The following is a 12,190-nucleotide window of genomic DNA, read 5'->3' on the forward strand; positions in this document are numbered from 1 at the left end:
CCTTGGTTGTCACAGATTAAAACATTTAAATAACAATTATGTTTGCTATATCTATATATTCTTAACCTTTCCTTATCTAGTACTCCCAGGGGCGGATTGGTATGCCGGGACACCGGGTAGTTTCCCGGCGGGCCGATCCCTCACCCCACTTATGAGGCTGCCTGTCAGGCTGCCTGCGACTCGGCGGGGGGCGGAGCTACACGGACTTGGCTGGGGGCGGGGCTACACGGACATGGCGGGGGCGGAGCTACAAGGACAACAAAGGAGAGAAGAGTGCTGCAGTTACTGCTGACTGCAGTACTGCCAGGAGCCACTGGATGTCCCCATATCCATGGAGCCATCTCATCACCTGCCATGAACAATAGAGAGACTGCCCTGGACCAGTACAGAGAACTAAGTGAGTTTAGTGATTATCTGTCTGTCTATCTATTATCTATATGTCTCTGTCTATCTATCATCTATCTATGTATCTCTGTCTATCTATCATCTATGTGTCTCTGTATATCTATCTTCTATGTGTCTGTCTATCATCTATCTATGTGTCTCTGTCTGTCTATCTATCTATCTATCTATCTATCTATCTATCTATCTATCTATCTATCTATCTATCTATCTATCTATCTATGTGTCTATATCAATCTACATATATGTAATGGTGGATATCTATCTGTTTGTGTGTGTATATATTTATAGTGTTCCCAGTAGCCTTGTTTTGTTGTTTTGCAGGGCGCAGCGCCCTGCCCATTTTATAATGTACTGAAATCTCCCTGCCCTTATGACTGTGCCCTGCCAGAGACCTAAGCAGCGCGTCAGTGCAGCCGAGAGCAGCTTTAAGAGTCACTGAGCTCACAGCCGCTGTAAGCAGAGGAGATCAGAGGCGTGTCAGGGTGGCAGGGGTCACCTGGAACTAGAGCTGACAGCCGCTGTAAGCAGAGGAGATCAGCGGCGTGCCAGGGGTCACCTGGAACTAGAGCTGACAGCCGCTGTAAGCAGAGGAGATCAGCGGTGTGTCAGGGTTACAGGGGTCACCTGGAACTAGAGCTGACAGCTGCTGTAAGCAGAGGAGATCAGTGGTGTGTCAGGGTGACAGGGGTCACCTGGAACTAGAGCTGACAGCTGCTGTAAGCAGAGGAGATCAGCGGAGTGTAAGGGTGGCAGGGGTCACCTGGAACTAGAGCTGACAGCTGCTGTAAGCAGAGGAGATCAGCAGCGTGTCAGGGCGGCAGGGGTCACCTGGAACTAGAACTGACAGCCGCTTTACAGCGTTAAGCACTTGTCAGATCATCCAGGTGCACCCACCCCCTTCTGCTTACACCGGCTGTCAGCTCATCTTGCTGCATGGTAACCGCAAGCCCTGCTGGATGCCCCGAGTCTCTCCCTGGCTCAAGTAGGCGAGTGGCCACTGATCCCCTCTGCAGCACAGTGGCTGTTAGCTGTTCCCATGTGTGTACCCTGCCGTGCTGACATGCCGCACTTCCCCTCTGATGAGAGCGGCTGTCAGTGAAGTTCTTACGGCTAAGCCGGTCCATCAGTAGATATCAGAGTTGTGTTAGCGAGGAGAGGGGCACCAGAATGAAAGAGCTGAAACATGTGCCTTTTGTGGGGTCGCTGCGCTGGTAGACACATTGGATGGCTGCCAATCGACCTCTGGTCATATGCGGCCAACGTTTCGGAGCCCATAGCCCCTTTGTCAAACATTGGCCATATATATATATATATATATATATATAGATATATATTACAGTGGTATGTTATACCGCTACTTCGAGCACTGGAGGGTCACTTATAGTGGGAAGATTTTCTGTGGGGATACTTGTCACTTGTGGCCCCATCCCCTAAGGGCGTTACCCATCACAGCTTTCTTGCATTACAGAAAGCCTGCAGGTACAACTGAAGAGGCTTCAAGCCCCCACCCAGCAGAAGGAAGCTCCACTACACACACCAGTGATGCCGTGCACGTCGGATGCAGAACAGGTCCATGTGCGGCAGTACAGTAAGTTAAGCACTGCACTCCCAGCTGTCAGCCTGCCAAATTTGTTACAAGACAGATTTTGCATGATTTACCAATGTTCAGAAACCAAGCGGTTAGGAGACCGATGTGGGAATCCAGACATTGAGTACCCTGTGTGCGCTATGTGCTGTGTAATGTGAACAAGATTGTGCTACTGAGTCATTTGAATTGGTACTATTGTATGGCCATACCTCCTTTTTTTTTGCAGTGTGCGGTGGGCATTGTCCCTTTATTAAGTATGGGAGAGGAAGCACAAATTTATAGTTTGCAGGAGGGCACAAACATCCTTGCACCGGCCCTGGGCGGAGCTACACAGAACTGGCCTGATTCCACAGCAAGAGGGAGAGAAGTGGCTGCCCAGAGTGTATGTGTGTGTCAGTATCTACAGGGAGAGGCACAACTGGCTTTGCACAGCTGCCATATTGGGTTTTGTTGTGTCTGCGTTAATAAACTAAACTAGTGTGCGACACATGTAAATCAGCCAAGGGTGTTGAATTAGGATGCAGTCAGGCTTAGGCTGCAGGGAGGGTGGGTAAGGTGGTGGAGTAAGTTAAGGTTAGGGACTGCATGACAGAGTGCATGCCTCAAAGGGAGGGAGTGCATCAGTGTGAAAGATCACAGGCCATAGGGTGATGGAGCACGTCAGTGTGATAGAGCGCAGGATGAGGGAGCAAGTGAGTGTGATAAAGCTCAGGGGGTGTGATAAAGCGTACGTCTCGGGGAGAGGGAGCGTGCCAGTGTGATAGAGCATACAACTTGGGGAGAGGGAGCGTGTAAGTGTAGGTAAAGGCCGGAAGGTGAAGGAGAACATCAGTGTGATAGAGTGCAGACTGTCGGGTGAAGGAGACGCAGAGAAAGCCTTCGATTATGTCAGTTGGGACCATCTGTACACTACGCTCACACGTTCTGGGTTTCCGCCGGGCTTCTCCAGTGTCCTAAATGCTTTATATACAGCCTCTAGTTCTCGGATTATATGCAATGGGTATATATCTGATCCAGGAATTCTAAAAAGAGGTACCAGACAGGGCTGCCCACTCTCGCCCCTATTATTTGCCCTTGCTATTGAACCATTAGCGATTTCCCTAAGACAATTGCAGTTGTTTACAGGGGTTCATGTTGGGGATCAAATTTTAAAAGTCAGTTTATTTGCGGACGACATGCTCCTTTTTGTATCCGACCATTTAAAACCCATCCCTAATATTATGTCCGTCATTGATAGCTTTAGTTCTTTTGCCGGTTATAAGGTAAATACCTCTAAATCTGAACTGCTTCCACTCACTCCTCCCGCCCTCACACTTGCTTCTAATCCTATCCTCTCTCAGTTTTCCCTGAATAAAATGAAACTAAAATATCTAGGTGTTTTTGTCCCTGCCGACCTGATTAAATTATACGCGACAAATTATAACCCGATTATGTCCAAAATCTCTCAGTTATTGACCTCTTGGTCTTCCTTACCGATTTCGTCACTGGGGAGGGTGGCGATTTTAAAAAGTATCATATTTCCAAAAATATCTTACACGATACAGATGCTGCCTCTGAGACCCAGCAGGAAAGACTGTTCAGCCTACGATAAACGATTTACAAAATTTTAATGGAATAATAAAAAACCCCGTATAGCCTTAACAAAACTGAAGCTCCATAAGAAGCATGGTGGCCTGGCCGTCCCGGACCTTCTATCCTTCTCTAGAGCCGTCGCCTTTTGGTACATTTTGGATTGGTTATTAGACTCGTCTATTTATACTAATTATAATTTGGAACAAGCACTAGTGGCCCCATATGATCTCAAAGCCCTGCTACATACCCCGATATACCTTATACCGCCCACTTTTAAAAATAATATTCTGTTTTGGGATACATACCAGGCCTGGGGGGCCATACATAAAGCTTGGGGCAGAAACCCTACACATTCCAAATTTATATCTATAGGAGGCAATCAGGGCCAGTGCTAGGGTGTCCGGCGCCCTCCTGCAAACCATAAATTTTGCGCCCTTTCACATTGCCATTGCAACAAGCTGCAGCCCGATTGTGGGAGCGTATGCAACATGCAATCCTATGGAGGATCTCGGGTGCATGTACATGTATGCATACACCATCTCAGTGCTGTGTCCGTAAAATGTTGCAGGCACTAAAGGTGCCCATACACGCTGCGAGAATAGCATACGTTATGGTATAGATTGCATCGTACGGAATGCATGCAATGTGTGTGTGATGCGATTCGAAAGCAATACAAAAAGTATGTGCAGCACATACTTTTTGTACTGTGCGATGCAATGCTCGCAGGAGCGCACATAGCATCGCACGCTGCTATTGCAGCGTGTATGGCCACCTTTAGACACATAACCCAGCCCATTATTTAAAAAGTGTCTAAATTAATATAAAAAAAATCTACAATTATTAAAAAATGTGTTATAAACATGTATAATAAAAGACACTCTGTTCTTTTGCTGTTTAACTCTTGTGCAGTCCCTCCTCTTCTATCTGCATAGGCCGGATGCTGAGGACGCCATTACACCCCTCTCGTGACTGAGGGGGAAAGGAGGGGAGAGAAGGAGGAAATGGAAGAAGAGGGGAGGATATAGAGGGGGCAGAGTGTTGAGGACTGGCAGTGGCACAGCACACTGAGAAGAGGGAAGGAAGGGGAGGCGGCGCTGCTGCCTGTTCGTCATTTCATTGACAGCTGATAGGCGCAGGGAGCAATGGGTAGAGGGTGGATCCGGACATGACAGGTCATCCAGGCATTCACAGACAGCGCTACATGCCTCAGCGCAAGTGTCTGTGAGGAAGAGGGGGCAGGTCGCAGGAGGAGGACAGTGTGTGCACAGTGCAGGGAGCTGCTCAGCCTATCCATACTGCCGCCTACTGTTAGACAGGCACTGCGGGTGGCGTGCAGGCTGTGTGCACTCGCGGTGCAGGAAGCAGCTCTTTATACTGCTGCCCGCCCACTGTCAGACAGGCACTGCATGCGGCGTGCAGGAGGCAGTGACAGTGAGGCAGCTTTAGTAGAGCAGGGAGGGAGACAGCGCCTTTTCAGCATGGCGCCTCCCTGCTTTGCAGGAGCTGCTGAGTGGGTAGCGCCGGCCCTGGAGGCAATCCTTGTTTTACCCCAACTCTTACCAATTCTAGATTCAATGTCTGGAAGCTTAAAGGAATCTCTGCAATTAGAGATGTGTTTGACCCAGGTGGTTCTCTATATTCTTTCACTGATTTAGTAAATCTTTTTGATTTACCTTGGTCAGATTTTTTCATGTACCTACAACTGCGACACTGTATACAGTCTCTTCCAATCCCCTGGCCAAATGAAGAAACACCGGACCCTCTCACCTCACTGATTACTAGAATTAGCAAAACACATTATAAAACGCAATGGCTATATGGCGACATACTTATCTCCATTATAAACATGGATAAGCTATGGTCCCCCCTCCTCGAGACTTGGTCTTCGGAATTCTCTTCCCCTGTGACTAGACGAGACCTAACTCATTCTATACCATCCATATTTAAAATTTTGCACTCAGCGCAATTACAGGAGATCCATTTGAAATTTCTGTACCAAGCATATATTTCACCGGGCCAGAGAATGCACATGGTTTCTTCAGACTCCGGTAGATGCCCTAAGTGTCATTCTCCAAATGCCCTATTTCTACACAACTTTTGGCACTGTCCTAAAATAGCAAAATTTTGGTTCGGTACTCTTTACCTAGAACGGCGCCCATCGCGGTGATCGCGACATCGCGGGCAGCACATAAACGGCCGCGACGCGATGCCCGCGATCACCGCGATTTTCCCATAGGGAACAATGTTAAAAAGCCTAATTGACCGCGATTTTGCATTCAATGCCTCAATGCCCGCGATTTTCCCATAGGAATCAATGTTAAATGGGCTACAGAGCCCAAATAGCCCCAATTAACCCTTAAATGTCCCCCAAATTTTTGTACGCCACCCCACGATCCACGCCAACCCGAAGCGTGGCGAGCGCAGCGAGCCCGCGAGGGGCGGCGGTACGCGTCCTCCGACCTTTTCATGCCCTACTATCCACGTCGGCGTGGAGTTGAGAATAGAATAGTGTGGCGAGCGCAGCGAGCCACCGAGCCCGAAGCGTGGCGAGCGCAGCGAGCCCCGCGAGGGGACGCGGATACCTTCACAGTTATACGCGTCCCCTCGCGGACTTCACAGGTGTCCGTGGCGACGCGGACACCTGTGAAGCCCGCGAAGGGACGCGTTTACCTGTGAAGGTATCCGCGTCCCCTCGCGGGGCTCGCTGCGCTCGCCACGCTTCGGGCTCGGTGGCTCGCTGCGCTCGCCACACTATTCTATTCTCAACTCCACGCCGACGTGGATAGTAGGGCATGAAAAGGTCGGAGGACGCGTACCGCCGCCCCTCGCGGGCTCGCTGCGCTCGCCACGCTTCGGGTTGGCGTGGATCGTGGGGTGGCGTACAAAAATTGGGGGGACATTTAAGGGTTAATTGGGGCTATTTGGGCTCTGTAGCCCATTTAACATTGATTCCTATGGGAAAATCGCGGGCATTGAGGCATTTTACAGTAAAATCGCGGTCAATCAGGCTTTTTAACATTGTTCCCTATGGGAAAATCGCGGTAATCGCGGGTACCCGATTTTGATGTACCCGCGATTTACCCGCGATGCCCGCGATTACCGCGATTTTTTACCCCCGACGCCCGCGATTCTGATCGCGGGCGCCGTTCTAGGTAAAGAGTACCTTTGGTTCAAAGTGAAATGGTATATACATAACTCATGTGATATTGACCTACCGTTCAATATAAAAGCTCTTTTAGGTTTACAAACTGCTGCTTGGCAGATACCCCAGTCCGCACACCCAATGATCCCCCTTCTGATAATAATCCTTACAGTTGCAAAAAAGCTCATAGTTAAGCAGTGGATTTCCCCTGTACCCCCCAGGCTTGAGCATTTACAATCTGAGCTGACCACAATACTTTGTTACGAGTCTACTCTCCCAGATGTGGACTGTAAAACCCAGAAATTCTTATCTAAATGGTCCCCACTAATTGAAATTTAATTTAGAGAATATATATTTGAGGTTACTCTGAAATAATATACCCCCCCCCCCCTTATTTCCCTCCGGTTTTGGTGCACGTTGCGATTTCATATTTGTCCAAAGCTTTATAACACACTCTTGATATTGATAGTATCACATGTACCTTAGCAATTTTCTAGGCATCACAATATATATATATATATATATATATATATATATATATATATATATTTATTTTTTGGACTCTTAAGGTTGATATTTTTCAGTAATTTTTCTGATGATGAAAAGAGTAATCTGTGCGGAATGTTTATACTTCGACTCTGACGTCGAGATCCTCCTTCTGTCGATGTTGCATTGTGTACCATTTTATCATACTGCTTGCATATTTTTCCTTTTGGAATATTTGCTATGTATATGTGAAAATCTCAATAAAAACATAAAAAAAAACATTATTAAATCATTAATAAATAAACCACAAGAATAATCATCCATGTGACTTAGCATCTGTGAGCTAACAGCACATTCATGTGATAACAGCATTTTAATCTCTGCCAGTTATTTTTAAAACACATCAGTTTATAATTTCCCTGCACAGATTCCAGCCACTTCCTAACTGTCATTGTTACATATAGCATAACAATGCAGCTGAGTCCAGGGTGATGTCACAGACCGTGTGATGATGTCACAAAGAGGGGTGATGTCACAGACTGTTACACTTTCAGCCCTTTGGCACTGCTTCTACTGGGGACATGTTATGTAACCGGCACTAGAAAACCTATGATATGGAAATAAATCGGTAATATACATTTGTATGTAATACAGGGGCTGTGACTTTTCTGTAGGACAATGTCTCCGGGGAATAGTTATTTTGATTACAGCAACTTATTTTCTATATGACATTAGTTTTATTATTTCATTTATTCAAAAAGATTAAATGACAAGAAATATCATTACAGTAATGTACAGTAGATTCATATAATAATATATGAAAAGTTCACATACTTTATAATACAATTTAAGCTTCATTACACATATAAATACAGAAACACTCAGCAAGGCACTGGAAGAGAGATGTCAGAAAATGCAGGTACACAATAAGCAGAGAAACCAATAACATGAACATGGGGGACATTGAGGTTCTTGGCACAAAAATGTGAGCCCACCTACCACGTCAAGGTGACCTCATCAGGTGGGTGGAGGGGGAGGGAGGGGAGGAGCCTGTGCTATACTATTCTATGCTGTGCTTAGCTATGCTATACTAAGACCATAGTCTTAGCATAGCATAGCTAAGCATAGCATAGAATAGCATAGATAGTCTTAGCTGAGACTATGTTAGGACTATGCTAATCTATGCTATGCTTAGCTATGCAATACCAAGACCATTGTCTTAGAATAGCATAGCTAAGCATAGCATAGAATAGCCTAGTCTTAGCATTGTCTTAGCTAAGACTATCTATGCTAAGCTATTCTATTCTATGCTGTGCTTAGCTATGCTATACTAAGACCGAAGTCTTAGCATAGCATAGCTAAGTATAGCATAGAATAGCCTAGTATAGTTCAGGTGGGTTGGGGAGGGGAGGGGGGGAGGGGAGGGGGGGGGGGGGCTTTGCAGGAGTCTGTTGTTGTCTAACTCCTGCAGCACACATGTCTCATGAATTTGGAGACTCTTGACCTGAACGAGCCAGGTTCCTTCTGCTGGGCTGGGCAATCATCCACAGACAGGGGTGTGCATTTGGCAGCATTAACCATATCTGCCAGTTCGGGAATGACCGGGTCTGCCGGCTTGGGCATGACCGGGTCTGCCGGCTTGGGAATGACCGCGTCTGCTGGCTTGGGCATGACCGCGTCTGCTGGCTTGGGCATGACCAGGTCTGTTGTTTTGGCCTTGATTGGGTCTGCCAGCTTTTGCTCGACCGGGGCTGCAGGCTTTGGCTTGACCAGGTCTGTTGGTTTGGCCTTTATTGGGTCTGCCAGCTTTGGCTTGTCCAGGGCTGCCCGCTTAGGCTTGATCTGGGCTGCAGGCTTTGGCTTGACAGGGCCTGCCAGCTTTGGTTTGACCGGGGCTGCCAGCTTAGGCTTGCCCGGTTCTGCCAGCTTTGGTTTGAATGCGTCTATATAGCAAGAGGGGGGCCCTAGACTGCACACCCTGTAAGGAGGGGTGCTCAATGGCTTGACTGGTTCTGCCAGCTTTGGTTTGACCGGGGCTTTTGGCTTGATTGGTTCTGCCAGCTTTGGTTTGTGTGTGTCTATATAGGAAGAGGGGGGCCCTAGACTGCACACCCTGTAATGAAATGTGCTCGGCGGCTTGGCCTTGACCTGGGTCGCCACTTTGACCCGCTCAGATGTTGGCCCAGATGTCGCCAGCTTGACCTGCTCAGATGTTGGCTGCCTTCGCACAACGTGTTTTGGTGCCACAGGCCGATACTGAGGCCGGGATGGTGTGGCTGGCCCTTGAGAGACAGGCATGTTAGCTTCTCTGCTTTGACTTCTCTAGACTGTGACTTATCTTGTCGAGAGGCTGCAGCAGAATGAGGTCCAGCAGTCTGTGCACCCTTATTTATACCCTGTTAGGCTCAGCCTATGCCCATATATGGTCATAGCTCAGCCTATGCCCATATATGGTCATAGCTCATCCTATGCCCATATATGGTCATATCTCAGCCTATGCCCATATATGGTCATAGCTCAGCCTATGCCCATATATGGTCATAGCTCAGCCTATGCCCATATATGTTATTAAACTGACACTACTGGGGAGATGTTATGTAACTGACACTAATGGGGACATGTTATGTAACTGACATTAATGGGGACATGTTATGTAACTGCCACGACTAGGGACATGTTATGTAACTGCCACGACTAGGGACATGTTATGTAAATGGTACTACTGGGGACATGTTATGTAACTAGGGCACTTCTGGGGACATGTTATGTAACTGCCACTACTGGGGACATGTTATGTAAATGGTACTACTGGGGACATGTTATGTAACTAGGGCACTTCTGGGGACATGTTATGTAATGGGCACTATTGGGGACATGTTATGTAATTGGTACTACTGGGGACATGTTATGTAACGGGCACGACTGGGGACATGTTATGTAACGGGCACGACTGGGGACATGTTATGTAAATGGTACTACTGGGGACATGGTATGTAACTGGTACTACTGGGGACATATTATGTAACTGGCACTACTGGGGACATGTTATGTAACTGACATTAATGGGGACATGTTATGTAACTGGCACTGCTGGAGACATGTTATATAACTGGCACTGCTGGAGACATGTTATGTAACTGCCATGACTAGGGACATGTTATGTAAATGGTACTACTGGGGACATGTTATGTAACTAGGGCACTTCTGGGGACATGTTATGTAATGGGCACTATTGGGGACATGTTATGTAATTGGTACTACTGGGGACATGTTATGTAACGGGCACGACTGGGGACATGTTATGTAAATGGTACTACTGGGGACATGTTATGTAACTGGCACTACTGGGGACATGTTATGTAGATGCCTCGTGCATGTGTGCATAATCTATTTAGTGATCACCAGAGCAGCGGTAATCCTAGGCTCCCCCCAACTGTCCCCCGCCCCCTATCCGTAGAACACTGCACCTGCCGGTAGGACAGCGGGACAGTGTCCACTTAGCAGGACTGTCCCGCTGTTATCAGAACAGTTGGTAGGTATGTGGTCTTCCAGCTGTTGTGGAACTACACATCCCAGCATGCCCACAGTTTTACTATTAGGATATGCTACAGAGGAAATGTGTACAGCTATTATCTAAGTAGGGGATTTATTGTTCTGTTCTTTATCCAATAGGAACAAAAGAGAGACACTCAGAGCCAGAGACTACTTCCCCAGCTGCCCGGTGGCATGCAATGCCTGGCCTGTATTTGAAACACTGATATGACTGATTAGCAGCTGTTCCCAATTTCTACCACTCAAGGCTACAGCAGAATATCACCAACAGCAAATTAATTGACCTAAGGAAGAACAAGAGCATCATCTGTATCCCACGGCAACAACTACAGCCAAAGCTGTGATTGGCGACCTTGCAAGTGACATAATCAGTACTGCTGCAGACCTGAGGCCTCAGATTACATAGGCAGTTGTGCTGTATGATAGACTGGTGTCTGCAACCAAGGGACATTGATGTGGATCTTGAGCTATTCTCATGGGCGGATTGGCATGCCGGGAAACCGGGACATTTCCCGGTGGGCCGGCCCATAATTGACATAAAGTGGCTGCTCAACCCCCCCTGGCTGGGCTGTGGACCGCACAGCCGCGGCCGCAGCAGTTTTCCTTAAGCAAACATGGCTGCGGCCAGCATCATTAAGTAGAAGTAATATAAGCAGCCAGTAGTAAAAATGGCCGCGGGAGGGCTGGTGCGCATGTGCAGCCGCACGCAGCTGCTCCCGCGGTTCTGTCTGTCACTCACTGGGCAGCGTGACCTGCGTGCAGGGAGGTGCCGGCCATGAGATGCGCCCTCCCTGCTGTACATCCCCGCTGCTGTCCAGGCTCTGTGGCTGCCGGCTGCCAGTACACTATCACACTGACTGCATTAGGCAGCAGTGCCGGCAGCACAGACAGAGCTGAGGTGAGTTCCCTCCTGGCTCCCAAGTTCCCTCCCAACCCCCTTTGATCTTTTGATGTCTTCAGTCACGACAGCGGATCGTGGAAAGGGGGCGGAGCTACACGAGTGGAAGGGGGCGGAGCTACATGAGTGGAAGGGGGTGAAGCTACACGGGAGCACTGAGTTAATGAAAGAATTTGAAAGAAGCAGCCAGCTTTTAAGGTAAATACAGTTGTGGTGCTGGTGTTACACAGCACTACTACTGGTGTGGGCATTATGCAGCACTACTACTGTCGGCAACTGGTGAGGGCATTATGCAGTCACTGCATAATGCCCTCACCAGTTGCTGGCAGTAGTGACACTGCATAATGCCCACACCAGTTGCCGACAGTAGTGTGCATTGCACTACTGTCGGCAACTGGTGTGGGCATTATACAGTGTCACTACTGTCGGCAACTGGTGCAGTGTCACTACTGTGGGCAACTGGTGTGGGTATTACGCAGTGCTAATACTGTCAGCAACTGGTGCGGGCGTTACGCATCGCTACTACTGTCAGCAACTGGTGCAGGCA

At 48.1% G+C, this 12,190-nt stretch overlaps 1 long non-coding RNA gene across 1 annotated transcript; it reads left to right on the forward strand.

Annotated features, from left to right (window-relative positions):
* Positions 1–248: 248 nt before the first annotated feature.
* Positions 249–11,923, forward strand: LOC146031045 (uncharacterized). Its single transcript, XR_014456528.1, has 3 exons — positions 249–397; positions 1,874–1,993; positions 10,866–11,923. It is a non-coding gene; the product is annotated as an uncharacterized LOC146031045 (long non-coding RNA).
* Positions 11,924–12,190: the final 267 nt, after the last annotated feature.

Source organism: Crinia signifera, chromosome 1 (genome assembly GCF_055691185.1).
Source record: "Crinia signifera chromosome 1, ASM5569118v1, whole genome shotgun sequence".
NCBI classification, from domain to species: domain Eukaryota; kingdom Metazoa; phylum Chordata; class Amphibia; order Anura; family Myobatrachidae; genus Crinia; species Crinia signifera.